The sequence below is a fragment of the Ranitomeya variabilis genome, chromosome 1 (assembly GCF_051348905.1).
Source record: "Ranitomeya variabilis isolate aRanVar5 chromosome 1, aRanVar5.hap1, whole genome shotgun sequence".
NCBI classification, from domain to species: Eukaryota; Metazoa; Chordata; class Amphibia; order Anura; family Dendrobatidae; genus Ranitomeya; species Ranitomeya variabilis.
This window is the reverse complement of record NC_135232.1, coordinates 429447205-429459052: the sequence shown is the minus strand read 5'-3', so window position 1 is coordinate 429459052 and position 11848 is coordinate 429447205.

Genomic DNA, 11848 nt, shown 5'->3' with positions numbered 1-11848 from the left:
GGATGACATTGCCATCTACAGCGCGACATGGGAAGAGCATCTAAATCACCTAGAGACAGTATTAGATAGGATCCACAAGGCCGGAATCACCCTGAACCCAAACAAGTGTCACGTGGGCAAAGCGGAGGTTCAGTATTTAGGACAGAGACCAGAAATAGCCACGATTGAGGCCATAGCCAAATGGCCCACCCCACGCACGAAAACCCAGGTCATGGCGTTTCTAGGGACAGCGGGTGTTACGGAGACGCGGGGTCAGTGGGTGCTCTCGTCCGCTGGCCCGGCTGTCTTTAGCAAGACTGCATGGACCACGGCTCATACCACTGAACGCCCGCTCTATCTCCCCGTGGGCAATACACTACACAGACAACACAGGGTTAAGGTAAAACAGTGTGGCAATGCTTTATTGAACCACAACACACAATAGCAAAAAGAACAATCCCACCATGACTGGAATTGTTTGGTTACATGGGCGCATATAAAATATCACTGCGTCTCCACGTATTTCCAGTATGACCTGATGTCAGAGCTCCCAGGGTCACATGGGCGCATATAAAATATCACTGTGTCTCCATGTATTTCCAGTATGACATGATGTCAGAGCTCCCAGGGTCGCTACTCCATCTGTGGATGAACGCACAGAGAAGGGGTAACGACAAGCATAGGGAGATGACCAAGAACTGTCCATAGAGTCCATACAAGGTCCAAAGCCAGTTAACACAATGTCAGAGCTCCCAGGGTCACATGGGCGCATATAAAATATCACTGCATCTCCATGTATTTCCAGTATGACATGATGTCAGAGCTCCCAGGGTCGCTACTCCATCTGTGGATGAACGCACAGAGAAGGGGTAACGACAAGCATAGGGAGATGACCAAGAACTGTCCATAGAGTCCATACAAGGTCTAAAGCCAGTTGACAAGATGTCAGCGCTACCAGGGTCGCTACTCCATCTGTGGATGAACGCACAGAGAAGGGGTAACGACAAGCATAGGGAGATGACCAAGAACTGTCCATAGAGTCCATACAAGGTCCAAAGCCAGTTGACACGATGTCAGAGCTCCCAGGGTCGCTACTCCATCTGTGGATGAACGCACAAAGAAGGGGTAACGACAAGCATAGGGAGATGACCAAGAACTGTCCATAGAGTCCATACAAGGTCCAAAGCCAGTTGACACGACAGTCACCACTTATCTGACCATCTCCATGGAACCAGGTGACCAGCGGGTCACAACCCTGGCTTTTTCTAAACAGATCCATGGTTCAGAGATGGTCACTGAATCAGATCTGTGTCCTTCCAACCGGAGCTGAAAACCCCTAGGTTGTATCCTATAGAATCCTAGATCAGTGTCCCTCGTGATGGTGCCATGATGAATTGGCTGCAGTCCTTTCTCTTGTCTGTTGGGTGGTTTGCGGAATGTCTGGCTCGTAGCTCTGTCTTAGGGTACCGTCACACAGTGCCATTTTCATCGCTACGACGGCACGATTCGTGACGTCGCAGCGTCGTATGATTATCGCTCCAGCATCGTAGACTGCGGTCACACTTCGCAATCACGGCGCTGGAGCGATGCCGAAGTCCCCGAGTAACCAGGGTAAACATCGGGTTACTAAGCGCAGGGCCGCGCTTAGTAACCCGATGTTTACCCTGGTTACCAGCGTAAACGTAAAAAAAACAAACACTACATACTTACATTCCGGTGTCTGTCCCCCGGCGCTGTGCTTCTCTGCACTGTGTAAGCACCAGAGCCGGAAAGCAGAGCGGTGACGTCACCGCTGTGCTCGCTTTCCGGCCGGCAGGCGCTCACAGTGCAGAGAAGCTGAGACGCCGGGGGACAGACACCGGAATGTAAGTATGTACTGTTTGGTTTTTTTTACGTTTACGCTGGTAACCAGGGTAAACATCGGGTTACTAAGCGTGGCCCTGCACTTAGTTACTCGATGTTTACCCTGGTTACAAGCGAACACATCGCTGGATCGGTGTCACACACAACGATCCAGCGATGTCAGCGGGTGTTCAAGCGACGAAAGAAAGTTCCAAACGATCTGCTACGATGTACGATTCTCAGCGTGATGTCTGATCGCAGTAGCGTGTCAGACACTACGATATCGTAACGATATCGCTAGAACATCACGAATCGTGCCGTCGTAGCGATGAAAATGGCACTGTGTGACGGTACCTTTACTTCAGACTCCCAAGATGTGAACTCTGAGTAATTTTATACCCAAGGCATGTAAGCTATTTTTAGAATTATCCAGTGTCCTTTAGTTCAACATCAAGATATGGCAAACAATGGTGATGAGATTACCTAGTACTACTTGACCATTCAATCTATTTGCACAGTCTTTCCTTCTCTGCTTTAGAAGTCACCAAGCTAGTTCTGGAATTCAATGCACAATTAGCATATCAGAACACATCAATAAACAAAGATAAACACACAGTATGTACAAGTCACTATTAGGCTATGTGCACACTTTGCGGTGTGCTCTGCGGGTTCTCCCGCAGTGGATTTGATAAATCTGCAGGGCAAAACCGCTGCGGTTATCCCTGCAGATTTATCGCGGTTTGTCTTCCAGTTTCCGCTGCGGGTTTTACTCCTATACTATTGATGCTGCATATGCAGCAATATGCAGCATCAATAGTAATGTTAAAAATAATAAAACATGGTTATATACTCACCCTCTGACGTCCGATCTCCTCGGCGCTGCACGCGGCGATCAGGTTCCAAAGATGCTGTGCGAGAAGGACCTTCGTGACGTCATGGTCATGTGACCGCGACGTCACCGCAGGTCCTGCTCGCACAGCAACCCAGAGACTGGATGGCCGCGTGCAGCGCTGAGAGGTGAGTATATCATTATTTTTTATTTTAATTCTTTTTTTTTTTACACAAACATGGTTCCCAGGGCCTGGAGGAGAGTCTCCTCTCCTCCACCCCGGGTACCATCTGCACATGATCCGCTTACTTCCCGCATCGTGGGCACAGCCCCATGCGGGAAGTTAGCGGATCAATGCATTCCTATGGGTGCAGAATCACAGCGATTCTGCACAAAGAAGTGACATGCTGCGGGTTGTAAACCGCTGCGTTTCTGCGCGTTTTTTTCCGCAGCATGTGCACAGCGGATTGCTGTTTCCATAGGATTTACATGTAAATGTAAATGCAATGGAAACTGCTGCGGACCCGCAGCTGCAAAAAAGCTGTGGATCCGCGGTAAAACCCGCAAAGTGTGAACATGGCCTTACAGACTTACATTGTATGTTAAATGGTATCAGTTCGCAAGTCTGTCTTCTTGAACCACCAATGCACAACACTTAAATGCACAAGCCAATATACAGATGAAAAGTCAGTTCTTTTGGCTTTGCAAAAACATGGCTGTCTGGGAAATTAAGATACAATCTGGTTTCTTCACAGCGGAGTATTGCAGGAAATTCGTCCCCAATTACAGCAGCGTAGCCAAGCCCCTCACTGATCTGACCCGTAAGAACCAACCCCACCAGGTAACCTGGACCCCAGAGTGTGAGGAAGCCTTCCACCAGCTAAAGGACGCCCTCACCAATACCCCTGTATTGGCCGCACCCGATCCAACTAAACGTTTCCTGGTTCACACAGACGCTTCTATGTTTGGATTGGGGGCAGTACTGAGCCAAGTTGGGTTGGATGGCCAAGAACACCCTGTAGCTTACCTGAGTCAGAAACTCCTGCCCCGTGAAGTAAGCTATGCGGCCATTGAGAAGGAGGGCCTGGCAGTAGTATGGGCACTCAAAAAGTTACAACCATATTTGTATGAACGACAGTTTTCCCTCCTAACGGACCATAATCCCCTAGTGTGGCTTAATCGGGTCTCCGGAGACAACGCCAGATTACTGCAGTGGAGTTTAGCCCTACAACCTCTGGACTTCACCATCCACTACAGACCCAGCAAACAAAACGGTAACGCCGATGGACTGTCGACAAACGGAACTTGTACCAACCCCATAAACTTCGGTCATCCCCAAACCGATCCGTTAAGGATCAGACTGTGTATGCCGATCGCGTCGCTGAAAGGGGGAGCCATGTTACAGAACCCCCCAGCACCCACACCCAGAATATGTTATGCAGTTATTTGTATGTATAATAGGTTCCATGTGAAATGCATCAGCCCACAGGCTGTGCCCCTGGGCAGAGGGGACAAGATATCTCCCTTCTGACCTCCCCCACCTTTGTAATTCCCACAGTAAATATCAGCAGGCTCCGGCCACCTGCGGCTATTGTAATGTATGTCTGGCCTGCCCTCTGTATCTGTGTTATATATTCTGTGTCCTGTGAATAAAGTGTTGTTAGACTGGAAATACCTGGAGAAGCAGTGAGATTTTATATGCACCCATGTAACCAAGGAATTCCAGCCAGCGTCCTTCATTCAGAATCCACTGACGAAGGCACGCCGCTGAGACGTGCATAGGGGAAGTGGCACCATTATTTGGGTATTGAATCCAGCCAAAGCAGAGTGGACCTCCTGAAACACGGGGTGGTACTGAAAGAGGTACTACAGCACAGTAGACCCCGTTACAGCCACCTTGACGATGGTTGATGGGCTCCCACTTTTTGGCCAAATTCTGTGCAAAGCGTCTCATAAATATTTTTCCTAATGTTCAAAAAGCCATTTTGCTATTCATATTTCATGTTCCGTATATACTCGAGTATAAGCTGAGATTTTCAGCCCATTTTTTGGGCTGAAAGTCCCCCTCTCGGCTTATACTCGTGTCATACCCAAAGGTCGGCAGGGGAGGGGGGAGCGGGGGCTGTCTAATTATACTCACCTGCTCCTGGCATGGTCCCTGCAGGTCCTTGGCTGTCCGGCGCCCTAGCTTTTTCCTGTACTGAGCGGTCACATGGTACCCCTCATTACTGTAATGAATATGCGGCTCCACCTCCCATAGAGGTGGAGCCGCGTATTCATTACTGTAATGAGCGGTAACGGTGAGCGCTCATTACAGGGAGAAGCAGCAGCACCGGGGAAGCAGGGACTGCACAGCGCCAGGAGCAGGTGAGTATAACGGGGAGGAGAGCACAGCGCGATATTCACCCGCTGCTCATTCCAGCGCCGCTCCGTCTTCAGCGTCTTCTGCAGTGACGCTCAGGTCAGAGGGCGCAGTGATGTAGTTAGTGCGCGCCATCTGAATGAACGTCAGTGCAGAAGATGCTGAAGATGGAGCGGCACCGGAACGAAGTCAGGTAAATATTGAAAGTGCCGGGGGCCTGAGCAACAGAGAGGTGAGTATGTGATTTTTTTTTTATCGCAGCAACAGCAAATGGGGCAAGTGTCTGTATGGAGCATCTATGGGGCCATAACGTTTGTGCAGCATTATATGGGGCAAGTGTCTGTATGGGGCTATAATCAACGTTTGTGCAGCACTATATGGGGCAAGTGTCTGTATGGAGCATCTATGGGGCCATAACATTTGTGCAGCAGTATATGGGGCAAGTGTCTGTATGGGGCCATAATCAAGGTTTGTGCAGCACTATATGGGGCAAATATCTTTATGGAGCATCTTATGGGGCCATAATCAACATTTGTGCAGCATTATATTGGGCAAATGTGTCTATGGAGCATCTTATAGACCAATATTAACCTTTATGCAGGATTATATGGGGCATATTTTAATATGGAGCATCTTATGGGGCCATCATAAACTTTGAGGAGCATTATATGGGGCTCCTGATTCAATATGGATATTCAAAAACACTTAACCTACTCAATTAATTTTACTTTTATTGGTATCTATTTTTACTTTTGACATTTACCGGTAGCTGCTGCATTTCCCACCCTAGGCTTATACTTGAGTCATTAAGTTTTCCCAGTTTTTTGTGGCAAAATTAGAGGGGTCAGCTTATACTCGGGCCGGCTTATACTCGAGTATATATGGTATTTCATATTCCACATGCTTTGGCATGATAGAGTGCAACCTTTTTTTTTGTATATTGTATATGGAGGTAGCTGCTCCTGGTATGCACCTATTCACACGAGTTTGGATGTGCCAGTCGTTTTTCTGTCATTTCTATGTTAGCTTACTGACTGAGCACTCCTCCCTTCATCATGTGGTTTTTAATTGCATCTAATCACACTTGGTTCCAGCCAATCCATATAGGTAGGCTTTACTGAGAGAGGTGTCCACATTCAACCATGCATACAGACATTAGCCTTAGGTAAGTGTTCACATTTGGACAGGGAGGTCAGGGACCCATCAGATTAATGAGGCCACCTTGACGATGGTTGATGGGCTTACACTATTTGGCCAAATTCTGTGCAAAGCATCTCATAAATATTTTTCCTAATGTTCAAAAAGCCATTTTGCTATTCATATTTCATGTATTTCATATTCGACATACTTTGGCACGATAGATTGCAACCTTTTTTTGCATATTGTATATGGAGGTAGCTGCTCCTCGTATGCACCTAATCACACTAGTTTGGATGTGCCAGTCATTTTTCTGTCATTTCTATGTTAGCTTACTGACTGAGCACTCCTCCCTTCACCATGTGGTTTTTAATTACATCTAATCACACTTGGTTCCGGCCAACCCATATATGTAGGCTTTACTGAGAGAGGTGTCCACATTCACCCATGCATACAGACATTAGCCTTAGGTAAGTGTTCACATTTGGACAGGGAGGTCAGGGACCCATCAGATTAATGAGGCCACCTTGACAATGGTTGATGGGCTCACACTATTTGGCCAAATTCTGTGTAAAGCATCTCATAAATATTTTTCCTGAGAGAGGTGTCCACATTCACCCATGCATACAGACATTAGCCTTAGGTAAGTGTTCACATTTGGACAGGGAGGTCAGGGACCCATCAGATTAATGAGGCCACCTTGACGATGGTTGATGGGCTCACACTATTTGGCCAAATTCTGTGCAAAGCGTCTCATAAATATTTTTCCTAATGTTCAAAAAGCCATTTTGCTATTCATATTTCATGTATTTCATATTCAACATGCTTTGGCACGATAGAGTGCAACCTTTTTTTTGCACATCAGGTGTATGTCAGTTAGGTTTTACAGATACTCAGACAATAAATTATTTGTCAAACCAGAGAAATGTATGCTCTCGGTTGAGGAGATCCCTTTTCTAGGATATGTTGTATTGTCCACCGGGTTTCTCATGGATCTGGCGAAAGTCTGCGAGGTACTGGATTCGTATCATCCTGAGGATTTGAAGGTATTACAAAGGTTTTGTGTTTCGCCAACAACTACCATAAGTTCATCAAAAACATTTTGGTAGTGGCCAAACTTTTGATGGATATGACAAGGAAACGGACAGACTTTTCAAAATGGTCCAGTCTGGCCAGGGAGGCATTTGATACCTTGTAGGAGTGTTTTGCATCATTCTGCACCAATTCTCACACAGCCTGATTTATACATGGCTGATTGATACAGCTATTCATTTTAAAGGTCGATGCATCTGAACTGGGGATGGGGTCTGTATTGGCGCAGGGTGAATCTTCTGGCAAATGGTCTCGATGTGCATACTTTTCTGAAAAACTGACATATGCAGAGAGAAATTATGACATTGGTAAAAGGGAACTCTTGCAATCAAGTGGGCCTTTGAAGAGTGGCATCATTTTCTGGAGGCATTCCGCTTTGCTTTGGCACCCACTTTTAGGATCCATATTGTGTTTCCTCGATCTCTACTCAAAAAATACATTGCGTCTTCTGTACCATCATTACTACAGCTATTTCCAGTTATTGCGGATGGAAAATTGGAATTTCAAATAGCTACGATCGTTGATTCTTGCTTAGTTCATTTGTTGCTTCAGTGTCTGGTACACTGGAAAGGTTATGCTTCTAAGAGAGGATGTTAGTGCCAGCATCTGCGGCCAGGTTGATCTGGTCTTTTCACGTGGCACACACTTATAAACCTGGTTCTGAGGTTCTGGAGGTCCATCATAGAAGGGGGTACTGTCATGTGTTTACCGTAACAGAGAGGAGCCAGAAGACTGCAGCATCTGATTTCTCCTACTCCTACACTGATTAGAAGCACTTCACCTTCATATTAAACAGTGCAGGTTTTTTTTTTAACAGTGCAGGCGTTATTTTGCTCAGTTGAGAGCTCCTTGAAGCTGTAATACATTTAAGGCTCTCAGCTATTCACTGTTAGCCACTCCCATCTCCTATATAATCTGAGCCCTGGCAAGCACTGCCAGACCTAGCTTTTGCTGCATGGTGGAAGATAGGGTTGAGCGACTTTCATTTTTTTAAGATCAAGTCGGGTTTTGCGAAACCCGACTTTGTCCAATGTCGAGTCGAGTGAAGTCGGCCGATTATCGCGAAAAGTCGGGGATCGACCGAAACATGAAACCCAATGCAAGTCAATGGGGAAGCATAGTCGGCAGTGAGTGGAGGCCAGGAAAACACCTACAGTGCCCATTTTAATGCCAAAAACATCCATTCTTGTTTCTGAAGCTTGTCAATCTTAATTAACTTTATAATAATATTTGGGCATTGGAAATTGGGGGTCATTTGGCAAAAGTTGTGGGGGGTAGGGCTGGTTCAAGGTTTTAGTGGGCCCAGGAAACGTGGACTACGTCACGGCGGTGGAGCAGTGAGAGGTAAGTATTTCAACTTTGCAAGTGCTGTGATCCTGAGCAAGCAGGGAGGCCCACTCGTTCGCATTGGCACTGGCACAGGGCCCCTCAAAGTACGGTGGTGTGTTTGCACGGTGGAGGCGCCTCCCACCGGCAGCGACACTTTTGCGTACTCTGAGGGGCCCTGTGCCTGTGACGTCGCCAACGAGTATGCCCCCCTACCTGTTGAAGAAACCTGCACTTTCATCTGCACCTTCCTCTTTGTCCCTGTGTAAGGTGGTATAGTATGCGGGAAGGGGAACCTGACTTTCAGCAGGGTCAGATTGTGGCTGTGTAGCGTGCAAGGGGAATGTAGTGGTCTGGGTCAAAGTACCACAAGACTCATCTAGCACCGGCTGGGCAATGGGCAGGATGAGGCGTAAACACTGATATAGGCCCAAATAATAAAGTGGGTAAAATGCAGGTCAAAATTGGTAACAGGACTAACCAGGTGGCATTGCTTAGTTCAGTGGATTAGAAAACCCAGGAGCGGCAGACAGACACCATTAGTAGGGCCGAACCACACTAGTAGGCCCTATGCAGTTTAATATTACAAATGAAGGCCGAAAGCCTGAAGATTAAAGGTCATGAAAATAACACAGGACAACACCAAGGTGCGGCACACACCGTTACTAGGCCCAACCAAAATAGTAGGCCAACTGCAGTTTAATTATTTAAAATGTAAGCCGAAAGCCTGAACATTGAAGGTCGGGACAACAAAACAGGATAAAACCCAGTAGCGTCAGACACCGTTTTAAGGGCCAACCACACATTTTAAAAACAACTACTTAACGAGAGCTTTAAGATTTAAGCTCAGCTTTATACAGTGGAGGACAACACCATGGAGCGGCACACACCGTTAGTAGGGCCCCAACCACCAATTTTTAAAAACAACTACTTAATGAGAGCCTGAAGGTTGAAGCTCAGATTTATACAGTGGAGGACAACACCAGGGAGCCGCACACACCGTTAGTAGGGCCCAACCAAAGTTGAAGGCCAAATGCAGTTTAATATCTGCTACTATAGGCCGAAAGCCAAAAGGTTGAAGCTCAGCTTTATGCAGTGGAGGACAACACCAGGGAGCGGCAGACACCGTTAGTAGGCCCCAACCACCAATTTTTACCAACAAATACTTAATGAGAGCCAGAAGGTTGAAGCTCAGCTTTATACAGTGGAGGACAACACCAGGGAGCGGCACACACCATTAGTAGGGCCCCAACCACCAATTTTTAAAAACAACTACTTAATGAGAGCCAGAAGGTTGAAGCTCAGCTTTATACAGTGGAGGACAACACCAGGGAGCGGCACACACCGTTAGTAGGGCCAAACCAAAGTTGAAGGCCAAATGCAGTTTAATATCTGCTACTATAGGCCGAAAGCCAAAAGATTGAAGCTCAGCTTTATACAGTGGAGGACAACACCAGGGAGCGTCAAACACCGTTAGTAGGCCCCAACCACCAATTTTTAAATACAACTACTTAATGAGAGCCTGAAGGTTGAAGCTCAGCTTTATACAGTGGAGGACAACACCAGGGAGCGGCACACACTGTTAGTAGGGCCCAAACAAAGTTGAAGGCCAAATGCAGTTTAATATCTGCTACTATAGGCCGAAAGCCAAAAGGTTGAAGCTCAGATTTATACAGTGGAGGACAACACCAGGGAGCGGCACACACCGTTAGTAGGGCCCAACCAAAGTTGAAGGCCAAATGCAGTTTAATATCTGCTACTATAGGCCGAAAGCCAAAAGGTTGAAGCTCAGCTTTATACAGTGGAGGACAACACCAGGGAGCGGCAGACACCGTTAGTAGGCCCCAACCACCAATTTTTACCAACAAATACTTAATGAGAGCCAGAAGGTTGAAGCTCAGCTTTATGCAGTGGAGGACAACACCAGGGAGCGGCACACACTGTTAGTAGGGCCCCAACCACCAATTTTTAAAAACAACTACTTAATGAGAGCCAGAAGGTTGAAGCTCAGCTTTATACAGTGGAGGACAACACCAGGGAGCGGCACACACCGTTAGTAGGGCCCAACCAAAGTTGAAGGCCAAATGCAGTTTAATATCTGCTACTATAGGCCGAAAGCCAAAAGGTTGAAGCTCAGCTTTATACAGTGGAGGACAACACCAGGGAGCGGCAGACACCGTTAGTAGGCCCCAACCACCAATTTTTACCAACAAATACTTAATGAGAGCCAGAAGGTTGAAGCTCAGCTTTATGCAGTGGAGGACAACACCAGGGAGCGGCACACACCGTTAGTAGGGCCCCAACCACCAATTTTTAAAAACAACTACTTAATGAGAGCCAGAAGGTTGAAGCTCAGCTTTATACAGTGGAGGACAACACCAGGGAGCGGCACACACCGTTAGTAGGGCCCAACCAAAGTTGAAGGCCAAATGCAGTTTAATATCTGCTACTATAGGCCGAAAGCCAAAAGGTTGAAGCTCAGCTTTATACAGTGGAGGACAACACCAGGGAGCGGCAGACACCGTTAGTAGGCCCCAACCACCAATTTTTAAAAACAACTACTTAATGAGAGCCTGAAGGTTGAAGCTCAGCTTTATACAGTGGAGGACAACACCAGGGAGCGGCACACACCGTTAGTAGGGCCCAAACAAAGTTGAAGGTCAAATGCAGTTTAATATCTGCTACTATAGGCCGAAAGCCAAAAGGTTGAAGCTCAGCTTTATACAGTGGAGGACAACACCAGGGAGCGTCAGACACCGTTAGTAGGGCCCCAACCACCAATTTTTACAAACAAATACTTAATGAGAGCCAGAAGGTTGAAGCTCAGACAAGGAAACCTGGAGGAGAACACCAAGGAGGAGGAGAACACCGTTACTAGGCCCCAACCCAAGTAGTATGGCAACTGTAGTGTTACATTTAAAAATACTTAATGAGAGCCTGAAGGTTGAAGCTCAGAGAAGGAAACCTGGAGGAGAAGACCAAGGAGGAGGACAACACCGTTACTAGGCCCCAACCTAAGTAGTATGGCAACTGTAGTGTTACATTTAAAAATACTTAATGAGAGCCTGAAGGTTGAAGCTCAGACAAGGAAACCTGGAGGAGAAGACCAAGGAGGAGGACAACACCGTTACTAGGCCCCAACCCAAGTAGTATGGCAACTGTAGTGTTACATTTAAAAATACTTAATGAGAGCCTGAAGGTTGAAGCTCAGACAAGGAAACCTGGAGGAGAAGACCAAGGAGGAGGACAACACCGTTACTAGGCCCCAACCCAAGTAGTAT